At 36.7% G+C, this 24,809-nt stretch overlaps 1 protein-coding gene across 5 annotated transcripts in view; it reads right to left on the minus strand.

The window, feature by feature from the left end:
- Nucleotides 1-24,809, minus strand: part of PLCL1 (phospholipase C like 1 (inactive)) — a 350,469-nt gene that overhangs the window by 82,960 nt on the left and 242,700 nt on the right. The window lies entirely within an intron of this gene.

Consider the following 24,809-nt stretch of genomic DNA (forward strand, 5'->3'; position numbering starts at 1 on the left):
TTTAGAAAGAAAAACTTATTTTTCAAATGCCTGGTGTTCTTTGAAATAAAAGCAACTATTAAGTTAACTACAAATCGCTCATTTGTTCATTAAAGCAGATTCCCTAAGAACCACTACATGTAGGGACTAGCTCAAGTCCCTATAGATATGTGAAAGAAATAATGCTGGATTTCTTTAAAAAGTTTTCTTCATTTATACTTTGCAACAATTTAAGTTTTAAACTTAAAACTAGTTCAAATAAAAGATTTTCACCTTAATATGCTTTATATCAAAAAGGATTGACAATATGCCTTTTTTAAGTGTTTATTTTTTTTTTATTTTTGAGAGGCAGAGAGAGAGAGAGTGACTACAAGCAGGAGAGGGGCAGAGAGAGAGAGAGGGAAAGAGAGAATCCCAAAGAGGCTCCACACTGTTGGCACAAAGCCTAACACAGAGGCTCTGTGAGACCATGACCTGAACCTAAGTCGGATGTTTAACCCACTAAGCCACCAAGCACCCCAGTACTGACAATATACCATAACTAAAAGTCGCTTTTTCCCCTCAAACTATTTTGAAGGAAGTAAGTTTCTTGAAAGTCAGATTGGAAGCCAATGACAAACGGATGACTCTCACTTGATCAAATCTGTAGACTGAGGTACACAGTTTAGATGAACTTTATGAGAATCAGCACCTGTGTTTCAGTATAAAGCTATTAGCAGCCACAGCTCAGAACTAAACAGAAATCCTAATGGTTCCACTAACTCTTAAGGTTCTTCCAATATAAATTAAATTTTCAAGCCTTTCACCACAGAATTTCACAGAGAACACTTGCACCTTGCATTTTACCTCTTTCTGAAAGTGTCTCTGCATCTTAGTCTCACAGAATCCTCAGCCCATTTTGCCACACTTCCCTGAACCACAGTGCTGATGGCATCAGACTTTCTGTGTTCAGATTAGTGTGCCTTAAGCAGGTTAATTATTTCGTGTGGCTGCTTTGTTCTTGGATATATCTTGACCTTCTCACATATTGTCTTTCCCAAATTATAGGTCCAATCCTTGTATTCGTAACATAACAGATATCATCTTAGTCCCAGACTGTCCACTGTATCTATCACTCCCAATTCCTTTACACTGAGCATCTGACCAATGCCACTTAAAACTGGATATTTTTTTATACTTTACTCTGTTCAGACCACAGACTGAAGTTGATAATGTTCCCAACCAGATCACCAATTCATATAATTCTCCCAGGAACTAATTACGCAAAAGCACCTAAATGCATGTTTACAGTGACTGATTTTATAAGCATAGCAAAACAGCAGCAAAGTGCCAAATGCAAAAGGCATTGTCCTTACATAAAAATAACTAGTCTCAAGCTGTAATTTTCTGCTCAGTAAATATATGACTGTAGGTAAGTTACTTAGCCTCCCTGATTCTTAATTTTGGCTTTTAAATAGGAATCAATAATCCTTACATATAATAGTGTTGTTGTGAGACTCAAAAGGAAAAGTGTGCATGAATATTCTTTGTAAACTGTAGGTGCTTATTGGATGAGTCTTTTTGAAGGAAGAGGAACATTTCTTCATACCCCTGGTCACTGCAGGACCTGACCAGGATATTGGGGGTTATCAAGAAGTTGATTCATTCTTGACCTCTGCATTTAAGACAAATCTTCAGTGATAAACTGAAAATATTTAAAAACAGACACATGATATTACTATTTTAAGCACTATAAACTCTGACCAAAATAGTCGGGACTCTCTCCTTCCCTGGCTTTCTTTTAAAATAGGGTAGAATCTCTCCTCTGAGGGCTTATTTAATTGTGATCCTGTCTGTAAGAGCCTCCCTATCCTGTGATTCAGAAAAAAAGGCAGGATGATTTATTATTCAATTGACTAAAGCCTTGCCTGTGAAAAGAAAACAAAATTTGATTTAGTTATGGGATGTTGGTGGGATGATTCATTAACTCAAATATTTATCTGATGTTCAAGTGACAAAGATATAAATTACCCAATTTATTTACAGAATAAAAAAATCTGTACAGATTACAGAATATTGTTTCTTGATGCCCTGGCATTTAACAACTTAGCTCATGCTTTTTCAGAGAGTTGTGATTTTTAATTATCCTATAGTAGTCAATTTCCTCATCTTTAAGTTAAAAAACGAGTATAAATCTTCAGCTGTTTAGACGCAGTTGCACTATTAGAAAACATTTAAATTCATCACAACCCACATGTTCAGAAATTTCAGGTGTGTGTGTGTGTGTGTGTGTGTGTGTGTGTGTTTCCACACCGTGCAGGCAGGCACCTAATGGCACTGCTCAGATAGGACTAATCTACCAAGTACAATAGAGGGAAACTGAATTGTGATAGTAAGGTAGGAAACTGAATTGTGATAGTAAGGTAGACTGTGACTCAGCTCTTAAAGCTATCGTTTGCCTAGATTTTTAAGCTAATGAGACCTTTCACAGAAAAAAATATTTTTATATGAGCAGATCATGTTCTAAGCAGGATTATTGTCAACAGAGTTATAAAACCTCTAATAGTCTCTAATAAACCTTCAGTGGGAAATCAGTGTTGCTGAAAATGCATGTATATAGTTCCTACACCCAAGGTATGGCTCCACACCTCAAAACACTATTAACACTTCACTCTTGACTTGAGCCACTGTTTATGAGAACAAAAGTACTGCTGTGGAAAGAGCTTTCTCCTATAAGCCTCTCCTCTTTGTGGTGATATCTCCTTAAATCAAGACTTTCTCTCCTAGTAAGATAAGCCTTCAAGAGATAAATGTTTTCTATCTAGCCCAGGAAAGAATGACCCACTCCAAATGCTTATTTCCTGCTTTGACCTCCAATTCCTACATGGTTACAAAATTTACCCCAAAATGCCTTATAACTTGGAACCAGTGGAAAAGATACCATCTTAGGTTCTCATCTCACGAAAGACAAACTCCAAAGTTATTACAAGCCCCCAAATGAGCAAAACACTGGCCAAAGCACATGTGAACAAATAATTAGCTTGTCTGCTGTTGACTACAGCCAAGATTATTTCTATTCAAAATATGCTGGAAAAGTCTCAGGACTCCGATATTTCTTTAACTCTGTATTTTCAGTGGTCATGCTATGCCATAGCTCTGCAAAGCTTTGGTGTGGGATGGGAGGGGTTGTATGGAGAGCACAGGAAGGATGGATGACCCCAAATCTCCTTCTGAGCTTCATCACCACCATGGTCTCTTTGCCAAGCCCTACGCCCCCACATTTGTGTTTCCCTTAATAAGATCTTCGCAGATTGGTGGTAGAGAGGGGGGACTACTCAGGTAAACAGTCAGGAGATATCCCCAAATGAAAGAATTTGAAATGTTGATATTAGACCGTCCTGTTGATAAATACAAAAATGTATTTGATGATGGAATGAGAGAAAATGTACTGCATATATATATATATATATATATGCATAGGAAAATATATATATATATGCATAAGAAATATATATATATATGCATAGGAAATATATATATATATGAAAGACAGGTGCTTTGGACACTTTCTAAGAGAAAACAAAGTTTGGTGTCACTTAGGTGTGCACTTGTCATCTTCTAGCTCATTAGATAACTGAATTGAATCCAATGGTCATAAGGTCATTATTATAAGGAGATTATTATAAAGAATGGAGACTTTTCCAACTTTTTAAAAATTTTTTAATGTTTATTAATTTTTGAGAGAGACAGAGCATAAGCAAGGGAGGGGCAGAGAGCAAGGGAGACACAGAATCCGAAGCAGACTCTAGGCCCTGAGCTGTCAGCACAGAGCCCGACTTGGGGCTTGAACTCATGAACCACGAGATCATGACCTGAGCTGAAGTCAGACGCTTAACCAACTGAGCCACCTAGGTGCCCCTCCATTTATTTTTAAAGCTAAGTTTCCTCACTCTGCAATGAAAGGAAGAGGCCAAAGTACTTATTAACCCCCAAATTTCTCTTAGACCAGCTTACAAAATTTATTAGGATGAATAGCACACTATGACGCCTCTGTCCCCTAAATTAAAGTTTAGCCTCCTATTCTAGCAGGGGCTAAGAATTAGGCAGTGAACTCAATCCTTTCTATTGTTTAATATCCTATGTTCAAGTTTCCAAATTATCATTTCACAGGAAGGTAATACATTTAAACAAGTTAAGCAATAAACCAAGTTGAGTTTATATGATCTCTGAACATTTCAAGATAAAACTTTATATTTGGGATCTACTTAAATTAATTATACTTTATATAAAGGATTTAATCATCAGAATCAAGAAGAATCTCATAAACTAGCAAGGTAGAGTTGCGGCAAGATGGCGGCTTAGGAGGACGCTGGGCTCACCGCACGTCCTGCTGATCACTTAGATTCCATCTACACCTGCCTAAATAACCCAGAAAACCGCCAGAGGAGTAGCAGAACGGAGTTGCCGGAGCCAAACGCAGACGAGAGGCCCACGGAAAAGGGTAGGAAGGGCGGCGAGGCAGTGCGCGCTCCACGGACTGGCGGGAGGGAGCCGGGGCGGAGGGGCGGCTCGCCGGCCAAGCAGAGCCCCCGAGTCTGGCTGGCAAAAGCGGAGGGGCCTGACGGACTGTGTTCCCACAACAAGCGCGACTTAGCGTCTGGGAGGTCATAAGTTAACAGCTCTGCTCGGAAAGCGGGAAGGCTGGAGGACAAAGGGAGGGAGAGCTGCTGAGCCCCCTGACAACAGAGCTCAGTTTGGTGGGGAATAAGGGCGCTCGCCAGCGCCATCTCCCCCGCCCATCCCACAGCCGAAATCCCAAAGGGAACTGGTTCCTGCCAGGGAACTTGCTCGCTCCGCGCAAACACCCAACTCTGCGCTTCTGCGGAGCCAAACCTCCGGCAGCGGATCTGACTCCCTCCCGCTGCCACAGGGCCCCTCCTGAAGTGGATCACCTAAGGAGAAGCGATCTAAGCCTGCCCCTCCTGCCCCCGAGCACCTTACCTACCCACCCCAGCTAATACGCCAGATCCCCAGCATCACAAGCCTGGCAGGGTGCAAGTAGCCCAGACGAGCCACACCACCCCACAGTGAATCCCACCCCTAGGAGAGGGGAAGAGAAGGCACACACCAGTCTGACTGTGGCCCCAGCGGTGGGCTGGGGGCAGACATCAGGTCTGACTGCGGCCCCGCCCACCAACTCCAGGTATACACCACAGCACAGGGGAAGTGCCCTGCAGGTCCTCACCACGCCAGGGACTATCCAAAATGACCAAGCGGAAGAATTCCCCTCAGAAGAATCTCCAGGAAATAACAACAGCTAATGAGCTGATCAAAAAGGACTTAAATAACATAACAGAAAGTGAATTTAGAATAATAGTCATAAAATTAATCGCTGGGCTTGAAAACAGTATACAGGACAGCAGAGAATCTCTTGCTACAGAGATCAAGGGACTAAGGAACAGTCACGAGGAGCTGAAAAACGCTTTAAACGAAATGCATAACAAAATGGAAACCACCACAGCTCGGCTTGAAGAGGCAGAGGAGAGAATAGGTGAACTAGAAGATAAAGTTATGGAAAAAGAGGAAGCTGAGAAAAAGAGAGATAAAAAAATCCAGGAGTATGAGGGGAAAATTAGAGAATTAAGTGATACACTAAAAAGAAATAATATACGCATAATTGGTATCCCAGAGGAGGAAGAGAGAGGGAAAGGTGCTGAAGGGGTACTTGAAGAAATCATAGCTGAGAACTTCCCTGAACTGGGGAAGGAAAAAGGCATTGAAATCCAAGAGGCACAGAGAACTCCCTTCAGACGTAACTTGAATCGATCTTCTGCACGACATATCATAGTGAAACTGGCAAAATACAAGGATAAAGAGAAAATTCTGAAAGCAGCAAGGGGTAAACGTGCCCTCACATATAAAGGGAGACCTATAAGACTCGTGACTGATCTCTCTTTTGAAACTTGGCAGGCCAGAAAGAATTAGCACGAGATTTTCAGGGTGCTAGACAGAAAAAATATGCAGCCAAGAATCCTTTATCCAGCAAGTCTGTCATTTAGAATAGAAGGAGAGATAAAGGTCTTCCCAAACAAACAAAAACTGAAGGAATTTGTCACCACTAAACCAGCCCTACAAGAGATCCTAAGGGGGACCCTGTGAGACAAAGTCCCAGAGACATCACTATAAGCATAAAACATACAGACATCACAATGACTCTAAACCCGTATCTTTCTATAATAACACTGAATGTAAATGGATTAAATGCGCCAACCAAAAGACATAGGGTATCAGAATGGATAAAAAAAACAAGACCCATCTATTTGCTGTCTACAAGAGACTCATTTTAGACCTGAGGACACCTTTAGATTGAGAGTGAGGGGATGGAGAACTATTTATCATGCGACTGGAAGCCAAAAGAAAGCTGGAGTAGCCATACTTATATCAGACAAACTAGACTTTAAATTAAAGGCTGTAACAAGAGATGAAGAAGGACATTATATAATAGTTACAGGGTCTATCCATCAGGAAGAGCTAACAATTATAAATGTCTATGCACTGAATACTGGAGCCCCCAAATATATAAAACAATTACTCATAAACATAAGCAACCTTATTGATAAGAATGTGGTCATTGCAGGGGACTTTAATACACCACTTACAGAAATGGATAGATCATCTAGACACACGGTCAATAAAGAAACAAGGGCCCTGAATGAGACATTGGATCAGATGGACTTGACAGATATATTTAGAACTCTGCATCCCAAAGCAACAGAATATACTTTCTTCTCGAGTGCACATGGAACATTCTCCAAGATAGATCATATACTGGGTCACAAAACAGCCCTTCATAAGTTTACAAGAATTGAAATTATACCATGCTTACTTTCAGACCACAATGCTATGAAGCTTGAAATCAACCACAGAAAAAAGTCTGGAAAACCTCCAAAAGCATGGAGGTTAAAGAACACCCTACTAACGAATGAGTGGGTCAACCAGGCAATTAGAGAAGAAATTAAAAAATATATGGAAACAAATGAAAATGAAAATACAACAATCCAAACGCTTTGGGACGCAGCAAAGGCAGTCCTGAGAGGAAAATACATTGCAATCCAGGCCTATCTCAAGAAACAAGAAAAATCCCAAATACAAAATCTAATAGCACACCTAAAGGAACTAGAAGCAGAACAGCAAAGGCAGCCTAAGCCCAGCAGAAGAAGAGAAATAATAAAGATCAGGGCAGAAATAAACAATATAGAAACTAAAAAAACTGTAGAGCAGATCAACGAAACCAAGAGTTGGTTTTTTGAAAAAATAAACAAAATTGACAAACCTCTAGCCAGGCTTCTCAAAAAGAAAAGGGAGATGACCCAAATAGATAAAATCATGAATGAAAATGGAATGATTACAACCAATCCCTCAGAGATACAAACAATTATCAGGGAATACTATGAAAAATTATATGCCAACAAATTGGACAACCTGGAAGAAATGGACAAATTCCTGAACAACCACACTCTTCCAAACCTCAATCAGGAGGAAATAGAAAGCTTGAACAGACCCATAACCAGCAAAGAAATTGAATCGGTTATCAAAAATCTCCCAACAAATAAGAGTCCAGGACCAGATGGCTTCCCAGGGGAGTTCTACCAGACGTTTAAAGCAGAGATAATACCTATCCTTCTCAAGCTATTCCAAGAAATAGAAAGGGAAGGAAAACTTCCAGACTCATTCTATGAAGCCAGTATTACTTTGATTCCTAAACCAGACAGAGACCCAGTAAAAAAAGAGAACTACAGGCCAATATCCCTGATGAATATGGATGCAAAAATTCTCAATAAGGTACTAGCAAATCGAATTCAACGGCATATAAAAAGAATTATTCACCATGATCAAGTGGGATTCATTCCTGGGATGCAGGGCTGGTTCAACATTCGCAAATCAATCAACGTGATACATCACATTAACAAAAAAAAAGAGAAGAACCATATGATCCTGTCAATCGATGCAGAAAAGGCCTTCGACAAAATCCAGCACCCTTTCTTAATAAAAACCCTTGAGAAAGTCGGGATAGAAGGAACATACTTAAAGATCATAAAAGCCATTTATGAAAAGCCCACAGCTAACATCATCCTCAACAGGGAAAAACTGAGAGCTTTTTCCCTGAGATCAGGAACACGACAAGGATGCCCACTCTCACCGCTGCTGTTTAACATAGTGCTGGAAGTTCTAGCATCAGCAATCAGACAACAAAAGGAAATCAAAGACATCAAAATTGGCAAAGATGAAGTCAAGCTTTCGCTTTTTGCAGATGACATGATATTATACATGGAAAATCCGATAGACTCTAGCAAAAGTCTGCTAGAACTGATACATGAATTCAGCAAAGTTGCAGGATACAAAATCAATGTACAGAAATCAGTTGCATTCTTATACACTAACAATGAAGCAACAGAAAGACAAATAAAGAAACTGATCCCATTCACAATTGCACCAAGAAGCATAAAATACCTAGGAATAAATCTAACCAAAGATGTAAAGGATCTGTATGCTGAAAATTATAGAAAGCTTATGAAGGAAATTGAAGAAGATTTAAAGAAATGGAAAGACATTCCCTGCTCATGGATTGGAAAAATAAATATTGTCAAAATGTCAATACTACCCAAAGCTATCTACACATTTAATGCAATCCCAATCAAAATTGCACCAGCATTCTTCTCGAAACTAGAACAAGCCATCCTAAAATTCAATGGAACCACAAAAGGCCCCGAATAGCCAAAGGAATTTTGAAGAAGAAGACCAAAGCAGGAGGCATCACAATCCCAGACTTTAGCCTCTACTACAAAGCTGTCATCATCAAGACAGCATGGTATTGGCACCAAAACAGACACATAGACCAATGGAATAGAATAGAAACCCCAGAACTAGACCCACAAACGTATGGCCAACTCATCTTTGACAAAGCAGGAAAGAACATCCAATGGAAAAAAGACAGCCTCTTTAACAAATGGTGCTGGGAAAACTGGACAGCAACATGCAGAAGGTTGAAACTAGACCACTTTCTCACACCATTCACAAAAATAAACTCAAAATGGATAAAGGACCTAAATGTGAGACAGGAAACCATCAAAACCTTAGAGGAGAAAGCAGGAAAAGACCTCTCTGACCTCAGCCGTAGCAATCTCTTACTCGACACATCCCCAAAGGCAAGGGAATTAAAAGCAAAAGTGAATTACTGGGACCTTATGAAGATAAAAAGCTTCTGTACAGCAAAGGAAACAACCAACAAAACTAAAAGGCAACCAACGGAATGGGAAAAGATATTCGCAAATGACATATCGGACAAAGGGCTAGTATCCAAAATCTATAAAGAGCTCACCAAACTCCACACCCAAAAAACAAATAACCCAGTGAAGAAATGGGCAGAAAACATGAATAGACACTTCTCTAAAGAAGACATCCGGATGGCCAACAGGCACATGAAAAGATGTTCAGCGTCGCTCCTTATCAGGGAAATACAAATCAAAACCACACTCAGGTATCACCTCACGCCAGTCAGAGTGGCCAAAATGAACAAATCAGGAGACTATAGATGCTGGAGAGGATGTGGAGAAACGGGAACCCTCTTGCACTGTTGGTGGGAATGCAAATTGGTGCAGCCGCTCTGGAAAGCAGTGTGGAGGTTCCTCAGAAAATTAAAAATAGACCTACCCTATGACCCAGCAATAGCACTGCTAGGAATTTATCCAAGGGATACAGGAGCACTGATGCATAGGGCCACTTGTACCCCAATGTTCATAGCAGCACTCTCAACAATAGCCAAATTATGGAAAGAGCCTAAATGTCCATCAACTGATGAATGGATAAAGAAATTGTGGTTTATATACACAATGGAATATTACGTGGCAATGAGAAAAAATGAAATATGGCCTTTTGTAGCAACGTGGATGGAACTGGAGAGTGTGATGCTAAGTGAAATAAGCCATACAGAGAAAGACAGATACCATATGGTTTCACTCTTATGTGGATCCTGAGAAACTTAACAGGAACCCATGGGGGAGGGGAAGGAAAAAAAAAAAAAAGAGGTTAGAATGGGAGAGAGCCAAAGCATAAGAGACTGTTAAAAACTGAGAACAAACTGAGGGTTGATGGGGGGTGGGAGGGAGGAGAGGGTGGGTGAGGGGTATTGAGGAGGGCACCTTTTGGGATGAGCACTGGGTGTTGTATGGAAACCAATTTGTCAATAAATTTCATAAAAAAAAAAAAATAAAAAAAAATAAAAAAATAAAAACTATCCCAAACACAAAAAAAATAAAAAATAAAAAAAAAAATAAACTAGCAAGGTAATAGGCAAATGTTTTATTCTTTTATTAAAATAATACAGGTACACGTGGGTGGCTCAGCTGGATAAGCATCCAGCTCTTGATTTCGTTTCAGGTCATGATCTCACAGTTCATGGGATGGAGCCCCATGTCAGGCTCTGTGCTGACAGTGCAGAGCCTGCTTGGGATTCTTTCTCTCCCTCTCTCTCTGCCCCTCCTCCACTTGTGTGTGCACACACACTCTCTCTCTTTCTCATTCTCTCTCACAATAGATTTTTTAAAATATTTTTAAAAAATAATACAATACTTATTTCCATAAGTTTCCACTGGCATTTTCTCTCTGACCCCAACAAGGCTGGATACACTGCAAATTCCTTATGAAACAATCAACAAACAAAATCATTTTTCTTCAGCACCACACTGATGAGCCACAGAGGCAACTCAGCTTATTCAGTGCAACCAGTTTGGGGTCTCAATAATGAAACCATTGAATTATTTCAATATAATATTTTTTTAGAAAGTATACTAAAGCAACACACAAATGTCAATGTACCCAATGCCACAGAACTGCACATTTAAAAATGGTTAAAGTCGTAAATTTTATGTTATATACATCTTACCACACAAAAGAGTACACTAAAGTACTGTATACAAATTTAAGAGTAAAGAAAACATCATGTCTACATTTGGCTACCTCTCATCTGATGAGCATGTTTAAACATGAGATTATACCATCACATATTCTTTTCATTTTTTGGCAAGTTGTTTTTAAGTGAACATTCAAAATGATGCTTTGTTAAAACAGAACAAATTTATAAACCTTAAAGAATAGCAATCAAAACACCAGTTGTCAAACTGTTTAGAAGGAATCCTTGTTTCATCTTGCGGAAATCCAGGTATGTGAATGCAGATACTAAAGTGACATTCATTTCTCTCTTTTAGTACGAGGAGGAAAACACCTATTTTTGAAGAGCTCTCTTAAGAAAGTTTCTATACAAAAATTTAATCGATTATAACTAAAAGATAAGCAGAACTATAGGTACATAAATCCTGTTCTCACCACAGGGATTCTATCTTGTTCTTATAGACAACCTGTGAACTATAACACTATTCTATTCGTTCTTGTTTTATGAACTTACAAGCAAAATTCAGAAACAAAAGATTTGGTCGATACATGAAGTCTTCAAAGTATTGTGGACAATATAATCTAGAATCCAAATGAGCTTCAACCTTAGATATTGAGAGGCCTCAGGTTTCCATTCTCTGTTCATTCATTTAACAAACAATAAGAGGTATTCCTACCCCATCCTCGGGACAAGTACATTGTAGAGTTTTGAACAAACTGAGAAAGCCTAACTTTTATCTTAGAAAGATCACTCCAGATGTGCACTAGATGGACAAAACTGAAGCTGGAGCAGTAGGTGACTTGAAGCATTAAAGGAAAGATGGCAATTGCCTGAGGTCACCAACAAAAGGAGTGGAGAGAAGTGAGAAGTATCATAAAATAGGTGGTAAAATTAAAAATCCTGTACTGGGTCTAGAATGACTCTTAGGTTTTTTTTTTTTTAATTTTTTTTTTCAACATTTATTTTTGGGACAGAGAGAGACAGAGCATGAACGGGGGAGGGGCAGAGAGAGAAGGAGACACAGAATCGGAAACAGGCTCCAGGCTCTGAGCCATCAGCCCAGAGCCCGACGCGGGGCTCGAACTCACAGACCGCGAGATCGTGACCTGGCTGAAGTCGGACGCTTAACCGACTGCGCCACCCAGGCGCCCCTTAGGTTTTTTATTTAAGTGAGAGGTGAGTGGAAATATTGCTGAGATATGGAATACCAGGCAAGGTGAAATGGGAGGAAAACAAAGTTTACGTTGGCCATGGTGGATTTTAGATGACTGTGGGCCATCTATGTGAAAGGACTTGGCAGAGAAGACTTAAAATACAAAGGTAGAGGGATAAGAGGACCAAGAGCATGACCTCTCACAGAAGTCAAAGAATAGACTTTAAGGAGTGAGTGCTGGAAAATAAGCCGTTAAGATGGCTTACTGGATTTAGCTGTTAAAATGTCTGCTGGTAACTTTGATGAGAGAACATCTTATGTTGCCTTCAAGTTGGTGAGGACAGTGATAGCGGTGAGAGCAAAGGGCTGCAAGGAACAGAGAGGAGCCGGTATAAATGTTCTTTGGTGGGAAAGAAGGCCAGGATGACTCTAGTATAACTGAGGAGTAAAATGGCTCCAAATGAGACTAGAACAACAGACAGAGGCCAACAGTAATTATCCAGGAGAAGACTATTCTCAAAATGCTGGCTTTATTAACTTGTATTGGTGATAGCTCAAGAAATGGAATCCATGTAAAATATATACATTATATCTAATATAACCTACACAACGGGCCTATGCCCAAATCCACATCCATGTTTGGCAGTTAGTCTAGAGAAAACCCACCCTCCACATACAAAGCCTAACTCTCCACATAAAATTCAAGGAGGTAGGAGAGATGGTATCCTCACATCTGTTGCCTTCAAGCTTCAGGTAAGGGAAGGCTGCAACTGTAGATTTATACCATTTATTCCACATTAAAATTTCCATTTTCTCAGAGTAAACTTGAATTACTTAATGTGAAGTTACCAACAAGTGACACAACTTATTTATGATTAACCCCATATGACCCACCTAAAGTCATTATGTGGTACAATGGGGGGTAGAGGTCCTGATATCACCACTGAGAAGTGTCTGAATCCTGACCCAAGCTCTGTGAATCATTGACTCTCCCTGGTGGCTCCCTAAGCCTAGCTGGTAAGAAGCTGAAGAGCTATTTTATTATCCATAAAGAAAATATTCATTCTCTACAACACCTCATAATTCAACAGAATCAATTAAAGTCAATGCTAACTGTATGCAAGCACATATCTCTTGCCAAATTATGTTTTATGTCTGTATTTAACATGTATTTCATTTATAAAAGGTAATCCATTTAATATAATACCCTAAATCCATCTTTTTTAGGAAACCTACTCTGATATGTATACAATGTGGCTGGGATAGAAAACTATCTTAATTATAGGAAGCCAGTGACAATCTAAATATTTTCTAAAATGACATCTCTTAAATGACTCTCCTCACTTGAAAGCAAAAATAATTGGATATTCTATAGGCAAACATGGGCATAGAGTGTAGAAAGTCCATTTCAGGTTACGTTCTTAGTACCATTGACTTCCTTCGTTGAACAGAGAAATTTCCACTGTGCTAAATATCCCTGAAATCATTCACTCAGAACTCATTAAGAAATGGCTCAATAAAAATTATCTTAAGCTCTTTTGCTGCAAGGTTTCTACCCACAGTTTTCTGCAAGTATAACTCTCATTATGCATGTCCCATATATTATTTCAAAATACGGCATTTTGCTGATACAAAGATTGAGTACCTACTATGTGCTAGGCACCGTCCTAGTGACTGGTTCTTTGAAAAATCATTAATCACAAAACTAATGTTGTTGGAATAAATGCTTTTGCTCCATCACTCTTTTAATATACAGGTGCTTATTAATGATGAAGTGAGTATAACAATGACAAAAATTATCAAATTTGATAGTTAGAGAAAAGCTTATAACAAATTATTCTAAATAAATAAAAATGGGCGCCTGGCTGGCTCAGTCAGTAGAGCATGTGACTTTGATCTCAGGGTTATGAGTTTGAGCCCCACATTGGGCAGAGAGCTAAATAAATAAATAAATAAATAAATAAATAAAATCCACAAACATTTAATAAATAAACAGCTCTAAATAACACTAAGAATGTTTGACAGCCAAGACCACAAAGGGGCATTAGAACAGATAAGATAATATTTTTAAAAAGTACTATAGTAATTATGTACAGTTAAGTTACATCCTTAACACTAGAGCCTTTACCGAGATACTTAAAAACAGATAAGAGGCAAACTAAGCACTGAAATGTTCAAAATCTATAATATGGTATTAGGGAAAATAATGTTAAAAGCATTGCTATTTAACAAGAAAGACAAATACAACCTCCACATGAAGCCTCAATATATTATATGTCATGGAAAATAAATCCTAAATTACATAGCTCTACCTAGAACTCTGTTACTCCTAGATGTGCTAGAAATACCTTGCCAAGACTTGTTCCAAGTTTGCAGCAGGAACCCAGAAGATGACTTCAGTGGGCTTAATGACAACAAGGTCTTGTTGCCATGCTCTTCTAGTAGGGTGTCCTCTTATCTGCAACTTTGTTTTCCACAGTTTCAGTTAACCACAGTATAGAAGTAAATGATCCTCCTACTGACATACTGTCACAAGGTCAAGAGTAGCCTAACACTACATCACAGTGCCTCCATCATTCACCTTGCTTCATCTAATCATATAGGTGTTTTTTTATCTCACATTCTCACAGAAGAAGACAGGTGAGTATAGCACAATAAGATATTTTAAGAGACCACATTCACATAGCTTTCATTATAGTATGATGTTATAATTGCCTTATTATTAACTATTGTTGCTAATCTCCCACTAATCTATAAACTAAACTTTATCATAAGTATGCATGTGTAGGTAAAAACAAAGTATACATAGGGTTCAGTACTACCTGTGGTTTCAGGCATCCATTGAATCTATCCCCCATGGACAAAGGAGAGACTATTGTAACTTCTAATAGTCACACTGGCAAGCATATTATTAATTAACCAGAATAGTACTGGATTTTAGTAGAGTAACAATTTTATAATGCCTGCTAAAATAACCAGAATTGCAAAATCAGGATTAAGGAATCACATTCTATCATTTTCAGTTTTGAGACAAGGGTTTCTTTATCCTCCTCTCAACAATAATGTTTGTCTCAGACTAAAAAGGCTTTGGTTTGAAATTTTTAACACAAACTGGGAAGAAATTGACTCAAAAGAATAGTAAGCATAACAGTTTATCCTCTCCAAGTCAAAAGTTAAAGAACACCATATCCTGATTTATATATTTAGAATGTTGTTTATTAAATATCTGAAATAAACTTTCTTATGTGATGTTTATTCAACAACAGTGGAGTAAAGGTGAAGAAAACACCTCTCTCTCTACCTTTCTCTATATGCTTCATTTCTGTGATTCATTCAAGAAGCAAGACCATAAAAACCTAATAAAAATCACTGCCAGCTCATTGCAGATCAACACTCACAGGTAAAATCAAAGACTATTTCACCTGTTTGGACTTTTTTTTCACCTGTACAGAAATTAAGTCCATGTAGTTGAGGATACCTGGCCACAGGGAAACCAGACAGATAACAGCTTTGGAAGCCCATGTCTCCAGACGTTCAGTTCATTCCGTAGTTTCATGGATTCCTGCCATTTCTGCTTTCCCTCACAGCATTAGGGCACAAACCCTGCAGTTGTTTGTTGTGAAACCTCACTGACTGACAGGCTTTCTATTCTTAACTCATTTCCCCTCAAGTCCATCAGCATAGATGTTCCTTTATAGTGTCAACTGTTCGTGGAAAAGGCCTTGCTTCTCAGTTAACTCTTGCTAATCTCTGCTTGCATCTTCGGGCCCACAACTTTGTATACAGTTACAAGGAGCATTAACACTCCCATTTTTCTAGTCAAAAACATGACCTCTTTCCTGACCCCAAGTGCTGCATACAATGCACGGTTTTGCCTATTATAAATCCCAGGAGAATATGTTACATTACGCTCCTTAGAAGCACCAATATGAACAAAGTGAAGTAGTCACCAATAAAGGTGATGTAACAATTATTCAATGGTCTCTGAGGAATGACATGCTGCTCTCAGTCCTGTTCCTCCAAGACAGATGTACACCTCATACTCAAAAGCACTACCTTTGTAACTGATCAGTAGCCTGTGCAGCTCTCAGCAGAGGTGCCAAGAACCAAGTGGGCCTGGAGACTGACATAGGATTCTGTCCTTTCTCGCGAGACTCCCCACACAGCAGGGCCCCAGAATCCTGACTGAATTTATGCCAGCACTGACTTTGTTGTTTCTGGTGTGAGGATTAATGGGAGGTTCTCTTTATGGAAAGCAGTATGTCACAGTCCCTAAAGAAAGGAAATCTCTATAATGAAGAATATGTAAATGTATACTTTTAAAATGTATATCTACTGCATCTCCTTCAGTGTCTTATTGTAGAGATTAAATGCAATGCCCTGATTATTTCATAGGTATAAGCACATAACTTGATGCTTAACTAGGATATCCATCAGAAACTGATAATTAGTTAGGCCTTCAAATCTATGCATAATTTTAAATGCATAATTATGCATGCATAATTTTTTTTATTTCAACTAATGTTGCATATTTAAACTACTTAAGCTGAAAAATTAAAATACCAACAGTAGTTCTTAGAGTTCATTTCAAAAACGTTCCTGACAAAATTTTCCATTTTCCTTTTGGTGCTAAATAACCAGTTCAGAGAATAGTTTCTCCTTCATTGCGACTTCTCAACTTTTAATGGAAATATTTACCATCAAATATGAGAACCAGTATATTATTTACATTGATTTTAGTCACTTCAGAATTACATCTAATCATCTGAATTTGAACAAAACATGTTTTTTTTATGTGTATTTGTTTTTGAGAGAGACAGAGTGTGAGCCGGGGGGAGGGGCAGAGAGAAAGAGACACAGAATCTGAAACAGGCTCAGCTCAGAGCCTGACGCAGGACTCAAACTCATGAGCTGTGAGATCACGACCTTAGCTGAAGTCAGATGCTCAACTGACTGAGCCACCCAGGCTGAACAAAGCATATTTAAAAGCAAAAAGTATATCATTACTTTGTGAGTTCTACCATTGTTTATCATAAGGTGCTAGGAGAGCTGAGTTTCAGAAACAGATTTACAAAAACAAAACAAATCAGAATTTGAAGGTTGCTAGTAAGAGTAGATCTTAAAAGTTCTCACCACAAGAAAAAAACTGTAACTATGTGTGGTGATAGATGTTAACTATGCTTATTCTAGTGATCATTTCAGATATACACATATCAAATCATTACATTGTACACCTAAAACTAAAACAATGTTATATGTCAACTATATCTCAATTAAAAAAAAAAAACATTTAGAGTTATATAAGCTTAAATGGAAATAGATATAATCAGCCTTGCTTTAGATCATAAAAGTTTATTAACAAAAATAGAATTAAAAAAGGTCAACTTCCAGGAATTCATAGTTTTTAGTGCAATATTTGGTAAGCACAAGATTTCAGACTCTATGTATCATTTACAAATTCCAATTAAAGTATGTATAAAACATATAACTATTAATAGTATTCTTAGAGATGGAATTAGTGGCATTGTCCCATATAGTAACAGATACATATAGGTTTCTCAGTAAGAAAAAAAAATCTTACAGGAGATTTAAAAACAATGAATTTATTTTTTTTTTAATTTTGTAAATGTGTGCAATTTGGGACATGGAGATTAAATGTCAACTTAATAAAATTTTATTCAAACTTAAACAATTCATTTATAGTCTAATTCCACTTTTTCTGGGCTTGGAGAAGTCCAGTCTGCTGTTTAATAAACATATGTATATTTGAGCAAATGGACCACTTCTTGCATTTGTATTAAATCTTTATACATTCTAAAACTTACATTTAAATTACAGTAAACTTCCCAAATGAATATTTTTCTGTAATAAATACCTAAAAGAAATCTCTAAGCTTCTTATAAGGTATATCCCTGAATCACAAATAAAGCAAAAATTCTCATGACCCAATGCAATGTGCAAACACATCCTTAATATTTTTTCTCTCCTACAGCAATAATAGAATATGCTTTTCCGGATTAATGACCTTAGAGATATAAAAGCTTTGGCTCAAATTGACAACTTGACCTGAACATCAAGATGAATCTGATTAAAGGTTTCAAGTTTTATCCATAACTTCCGGAATGGGTTAGAACCATCTAACACTTTAATCCTTATTGTATGACTCTGATTAACTGAACATCAGCATCTGTCCATGTGCAACAAACAGATGGCAGATCTCAGAGAATGCATTGCAGAGAGACCCTTGGGGTGAATGCCCTCCCAAAACCCAGTGAAGGCACCATGGTCAAAGTGGAACAAATTATTGTGTAAATTTAGAAAAATGTAAAAGGAAACTATGTAAGGATAGTTTTTATTTGAGATAATAAAACTTGGTATCCCTATGTACCTTATTGATAGAAATTACTGAAATAATTAAATTTCTTCTCTCCAAAGCATTAGATTAGGGACTAATGGTTTTTACTCTCACCATCTCCATCTACATTCATAAATTTATTCAAAAAGTTCTATGTCTATTGTTCTATATCTAATGTTTTTATTTGTCAAAAGAATATAATTTCTAGCCTGAATCATAGGGCTATCTCTAGGATCAAAGGAAATGAAGCATGCTAAAGCACTTTGAAAAGGACACAATTCCAAAACAAAGAATTATCGATACATCTTAGTTAAGAATATAAGTAAAACATTGCAATGTATTAAAAGAGCAAGAAATTCTTCAGAAAGTCAAGTTTATTCCAGGAATGTAAGAATGGATCAACATTAGGCAAGCCATCAATGTACTTCAATAAATAAATAGACTAAGAGAGAAAAACTAATAAGATTATACCTATAAACTCCCCAAAGGCAATTGATAAAATACAACATTAATTTCCAACAACACTCTCTGTAAAATGGGAAGAGAATAAAACTTCCTTAACTTGATCAAAACCCTATTTTGCAAGAATCCTAAAGGAAATATCATGCCAATTGGTAAAGATTTAGAAGCATTCTTATTAAAATAAAAAAGAAACAAAACAAAAAGCCTATTATCTGCTCTATATTTGAACATAATATTGGATATTTAAGCCAAAGCAATAAGGCCAGGATAAGAAATTAAGTGTAAAATATTGTAAAAGAGGTGAAAGATCATTTCTACTTGCAGAGAATATGATTATTTACCTAGAAATCCAAAATGATCCATTGAAAAGTTATATTTCAATACAAAATAATATTTTTTAAATAAAAAAATTAATAGCTGCCTCATATACAAGCCTGCTTCCAAATGTAATGGCATGGGTGGGTAGAGGTGAGGCAACTCCCACTCAAATTAACAACAGATATTATAATCAAGCCAAGAATAAACGTGTTATGTGCAAAAATTATATGTTTTTATTTCATTTAAAGTCAAAAAAGAAGGATCAAATAAATAAAAATATAAAAAATACTAACTAGAAAGATAACATTGCCAAAATTCCACTAATTCACAGACAAATACAATGAACTTATTATAAAAAGCCCAAACGGATTATTTCAAGAGGTAAGGGTGGAAGTGGCATCTCAAATAACAAAGGAAACAGTATTACTCAATTATTAATGCTGAAAAAATTCACTATCCATTTGAACAAAAAAATATAGATTTCTGCTTTATGCCAAGCCAAAAAATAATTTTATATAAAGATTAAATAAGAAATATAAGTACTAGAAAAAAAATGTAACCATTTGTTTGTATTATTTGGCAGGGGGGTAAATCTCTTAACAAATATATCAAGGCCAAAAAACACACAGTAAAATACTCATAAAATTGACCACATAAAAACTTAAAACCATGTCCAAATTAAAAAACAAACAAACAAAACCTCAAAATGGAAAATATTTGCTATATGTTTTTTAATTTACAAAAGTGTTCCCAAACTAATTTTGGAAAAGATAGATTTACAAAATTATATGACTGCTTCAAAATTATATGAAAAGATGTTCAAACACATTTTATAAATAAATAAAATTTTATTAAGCAAATAAATAATAAAACTATTATTTTTTCCTATCAGACTATCAAAGGTTAAAGATGTGAAGTTATGGGAAAATGGGAATTTTCCATGTTATGTTGAACATAAATTGGTACTTTTCTGGAAAGCAATGTGGCAATATGTTTTAAAATGTTAAGGATGCATCTACTGTGTTCTAGCAATATCATTTTTGAAAACTCATCTGAAGAAAACATTTGAGCAAATGAGCACAGATATAAATACAGGGGGTTCAATGCCACTCTGTTGATGATATCAAAAAGATTATTAGTAAACTAATAACATCTATCTCTAGCAGGGACTGGTAAAATAAAGTATGGTACGTTAATGCCACAGGATTCTATGCAGCACTAATAATGGATGACATAGATCTATAAATCTTAAAATGGATAATCTGTGTGTGTGTACTTAAAAAGTAGGCATTACAGAAGAGTACTTACAGTCTGAGATCTCATTATTTATACATGGCAAATCTGGAAGGATATATGCCAATTGGTAAAAGTAGTTATCTCTAGCAAAATTATGGAATTAGTTTTCTCTGTACTGCTCAAATTACTTAAAATTAACATACATTAGCATATATTATGAGAGAACATGTTAAAGACATTTCCATAGCATTAGACCTATAATTACCTCATTACTTATCAGAACGTTATGCTTTGTAGAGATAATTAATGATATCAGACTTAAGACTCACTTGAAGTATAACTAAAACAGTGACAATTTCAAAGTACATGTGCTTATTTTTATTAAAATATTACACCAATGTTATCGTAATTAAATATAATATTTTAAATGTGTATTATTCTTGAGACTGGTCAATGCATCCCTATTACAGTATAACAAAATATCCTTTAAGTATCAAGATAAATCTGTGATTTGGAAATTATTTTAGAATCTTACATTTTAGAACTACTGACTCTAATTAGCCTTGGTGAAAAGAATATCCAAAACACAACTGAATTTTCTAATGTATCTATAAAATTAATCTCATAACTACTTAAACAATTTAAATGAAAATATACAGTATGTCTCTTCTTACATCAAACTTCTGCTACCTCTAAGTTTTGAGAACACATATAAGTAGATGAATGTTCCCAGAGGAAGAAAAGGGATTATGCTGGGATTTCTTGACTAGTTGCTTAAATCAATTTGATTTCAATTAAATGCACTCCATCCATAATGAGATTCGAACCTGCTGCATTAAATTAGGACTTAAATATATTTTGAAGAAATTGGATTCAGCAAGAACTCCATATAGGTTACAAGAACTTTAATCTTTCAGAGCACACATGCTAATTATAAAAATGTCAACCATTTTCATCAGGTACAACGGGTAGCCTTCAAAATTCTCCATAGCGAGAATATAATTTAATAGAGATTCCTTATGCCAACACATTAAGTAATGCCTGTCTATCCTTGCCACATAAACACTTATCTACCAACTATACGTAATTCTACATTTGACTTGTGAACCTTAGGAAATTCAACTAGGGAACTCAACATTCTACCTTGAATGCTACTTAAAATGATAAGTATTTTTCCAAGTCATTTTTGCACTTTCAGGAAAAAATACTGGTTGTCAATATATTAAAACATACTAAATCTGCTCACTCACCACCAGAATGGCTGCCTCATGAGAATGCAATTTGCAGCATGAGGATATAATCATAAGAAAATAAAAAAATGGTAACTAGAATAGAAATGCTCTCATATCCCATGTATATCTGAGCCAAATTCAGTTGAAATACTAACAATTCTGATGCATATTCTTAAGCACTGGCTCACTGTTTTTAAAAAACTGCCAGGTGGCTTGTTTCCTTGGCACTTAGAGTTTACAAAACCCTGTAAAATTGGAAATAGTTAGACTTGCTCATCTTAGCAGTTTTAAAAATGGGATGAACATCACAGCCTTTGCAGGACTCTATATATTAACACATACTGTTCTCTAGGCTATCAGTTTGTGTGAACACAAAGATATTTAAAAGACAGCGAACTGTCGGGGGGGGGGGTGTTGTTATTATTATTATATTAGGTCATCAGTTTTACTAAAGGACTTCAAATTCCTATTTGTTGATGAAAGGTACAACTCCTAAGAGGATAAATTTCTAAAATGTCTACTAATGTTCTCTGAAAAGGATAAGATATTTTATTCTAGGGAGTGTGAATCCCATGTTGAAAAAAGAATAGAAAAGTATTCACATTACAGATTCTTTAGTATTTAATCATAAAAGGATTGCAAGCAGCAAAAATTCCAAGCTGTGCTGGGTCAATTAAATTCAACTTGTTTCAAAATAATGTTTCATCTCTTAAATCTCATTTAAATTATCAGTGAAAAAGGACATTAAAATCATTTATTACTATAAAACTGGTAGAATGACAGAGAAATAAAATACTAAATAAAATCATTTATAATATATAATCATTTTCCTAAAACAGCATTTCTACTAAACACTTTACAATGAAAAAGCTTGGCAATTTACAAAGAACTTAGAGACTAATCTCTAATTAATCTCTTAGAAAAAGAGACTTGACACCCCAATATATTTAAATTTAATTAGCCTTGCTATCAGGAAAGCATGCAAAGAATTACAGAGGAAATCCATAATGAATTCACAACACTTACTTTCATATTATCATCCCTAGGTGGTTTCTTCATAACAACTTTTATAAATTGAGAGAAAGTCATAGATAGTCCTACCTATGAGAGTGACCGAGTTCATTATCATTGTAACAACCTCCAAGTAAAGTCGCTTTATGTTCATAAATGAAAGTCAAAATAAGGAGAGTAACAGCATCTCACATTTCTAACAAGTTTTATACCTTTCGAAGGGCTTCCACGTTTATTTTTCATGAGGTCTCCACAAGATTTTAAGGATGAGAAAATCCAGGACACAAAGAGACCCAATACCTTGCCAAAAACATACAAATCAGTGGCAGAGCTGGATGTCAATCCCAGATATTCCTATTCTTGGTTGAATTTATATCTATGGGCTCACACCACCTCTGCATTTTACTACTATAATTTTCTAGTTCGCAGAGTATTTTCTCACCCCTTCACCATGGTAAGGAATGCACGTTTTACAACTCTAGCTATTTTTTTCTCACTGAGTGTTGGATAAAGGGGAATGTCACTTATTCTAGTTATTTCTTCCCAACAGTGCTATATTACTTGGCAACAATGCCCCTAAAAAAGACGATATGGCATGGAAAATTCTTCATAATTTTGGAATATTTTCAATTCTTTCAACATACATTTGTAGAGCCATAATTTTGTGCCAGGAACTCATCTAGGTGAGCAGGTATGGCCTCAGCTAGGCAGTAGGTGTACTATGAGATCACTTGTAGTAGAAAGATATTTTAGAGGACAACCACACAAACATATAATTAAAGATTATAAGAAATGCACTGAAAGAAAATATTTTAGGTAGGGGGGGCTAATTTAGATTGGACTGGGGTCTTATAGGTCTCCTGAGGAACTGACATTTAAACTAGGCAGACTGCCAGGCAAATAGTGTGGGAAGAACACTCTGTGCAGAAGAAAAACAAGGAAAGATCCTGAAGAAACTGCACTAACAGCAGGCCTGTGTAGCAAATGCACAGTGACAGAAGGGAAAAAATAAAATGAAGCTGAAGGGTCAGGCAGAAGGCAGACCAGGTGGGGCTGTGAAAGCCATTTCTAAAAAACCTGGGATTTATTCTGTGGAGATTTCAAGTCAGAGAGGTGAAAGTTCCTACTCAAAAAAATATCTCTAGCTGTTGGAGAATGGATTTGGAATACAGAACTCTTAAGGAGGTGCCTCTCAGATGATGAATACAGAAGAAACCAGAGTATAATGACCTGAGGTGGGAACAAGAGAAACAGTTTTATTTGAAGACTTATTGACAGTGGACTCAGAGCACTGGGAAGAAGACGGGGCTACTATGAATACCCCCAGATCTCTGGTCTGAGCAACTGAGAGGCCATAGGAGCCATTTGTAGAAGTAGAAAAGCCTAGAGAAGGAACAGATTTATGAGTAGCTCTGGAGGTGTTGAGAATGCAGTTGCACAATGGGACTAGATCCTGGGATAGGCATCTGGCTTCAAGATATAAATCTGGGCGCCAGGAACAATCAGATTATCTGTGATATCTGAAGCCATAGGACTAGATGAGATAACTTACAAAGGCAGAATAAAAAGAGAAATATATCTAACACTGACCTTTGTGAAAGTACATTTTAAGATCGCTTAGAAGAAGAAAAGCTTACAAAGAAAATAGATAATGAAAGCCAAAGCTGTAGGAGGAAACCAGAAGAGTAAGTTGTCACGATAGCCAAGAGAACAGAACATTGCAAGAAGGAAGGGGTGGTCAGCTGTAGTGAATGCCAGTAAGAAGTCTTACAGGATGAAGAAAGGTGTCCAATGGATGTGATACTTAGAGCAGTATCATTGGTGGATCTAGAGAGTAGAAAGCAGTAGATTAAAGAATAAATGTGTAGAGAATACAAGAGTGTGATTGAGGAGGGAAACAAAGAGACAGAACAATGGCCGGAGAGAAATAGGAATCAAAGGGGTTTTTGTTTGTTTTTGCTATTGTACTAAGTGGAAAGAGAGAACAATTGAAGATAAGGAAAATGTGAGGGTGGAGGAAAGATAACTGAGAAGAGGTAGAAAACCAGATTCAGGGCTCATATAAGGGAACAGCTTTGCTGGTAGAAATCCTTCCTCTATTGTAACAAGAGGGAAAAAGAGGACGAGTACAGAAAG

This window comes from Prionailurus viverrinus, chromosome C1 (genome assembly GCF_022837055.1).
Source record: "Prionailurus viverrinus isolate Anna chromosome C1, UM_Priviv_1.0, whole genome shotgun sequence".
Classification (NCBI taxonomy): domain Eukaryota; kingdom Metazoa; phylum Chordata; class Mammalia; order Carnivora; family Felidae; genus Prionailurus; species Prionailurus viverrinus.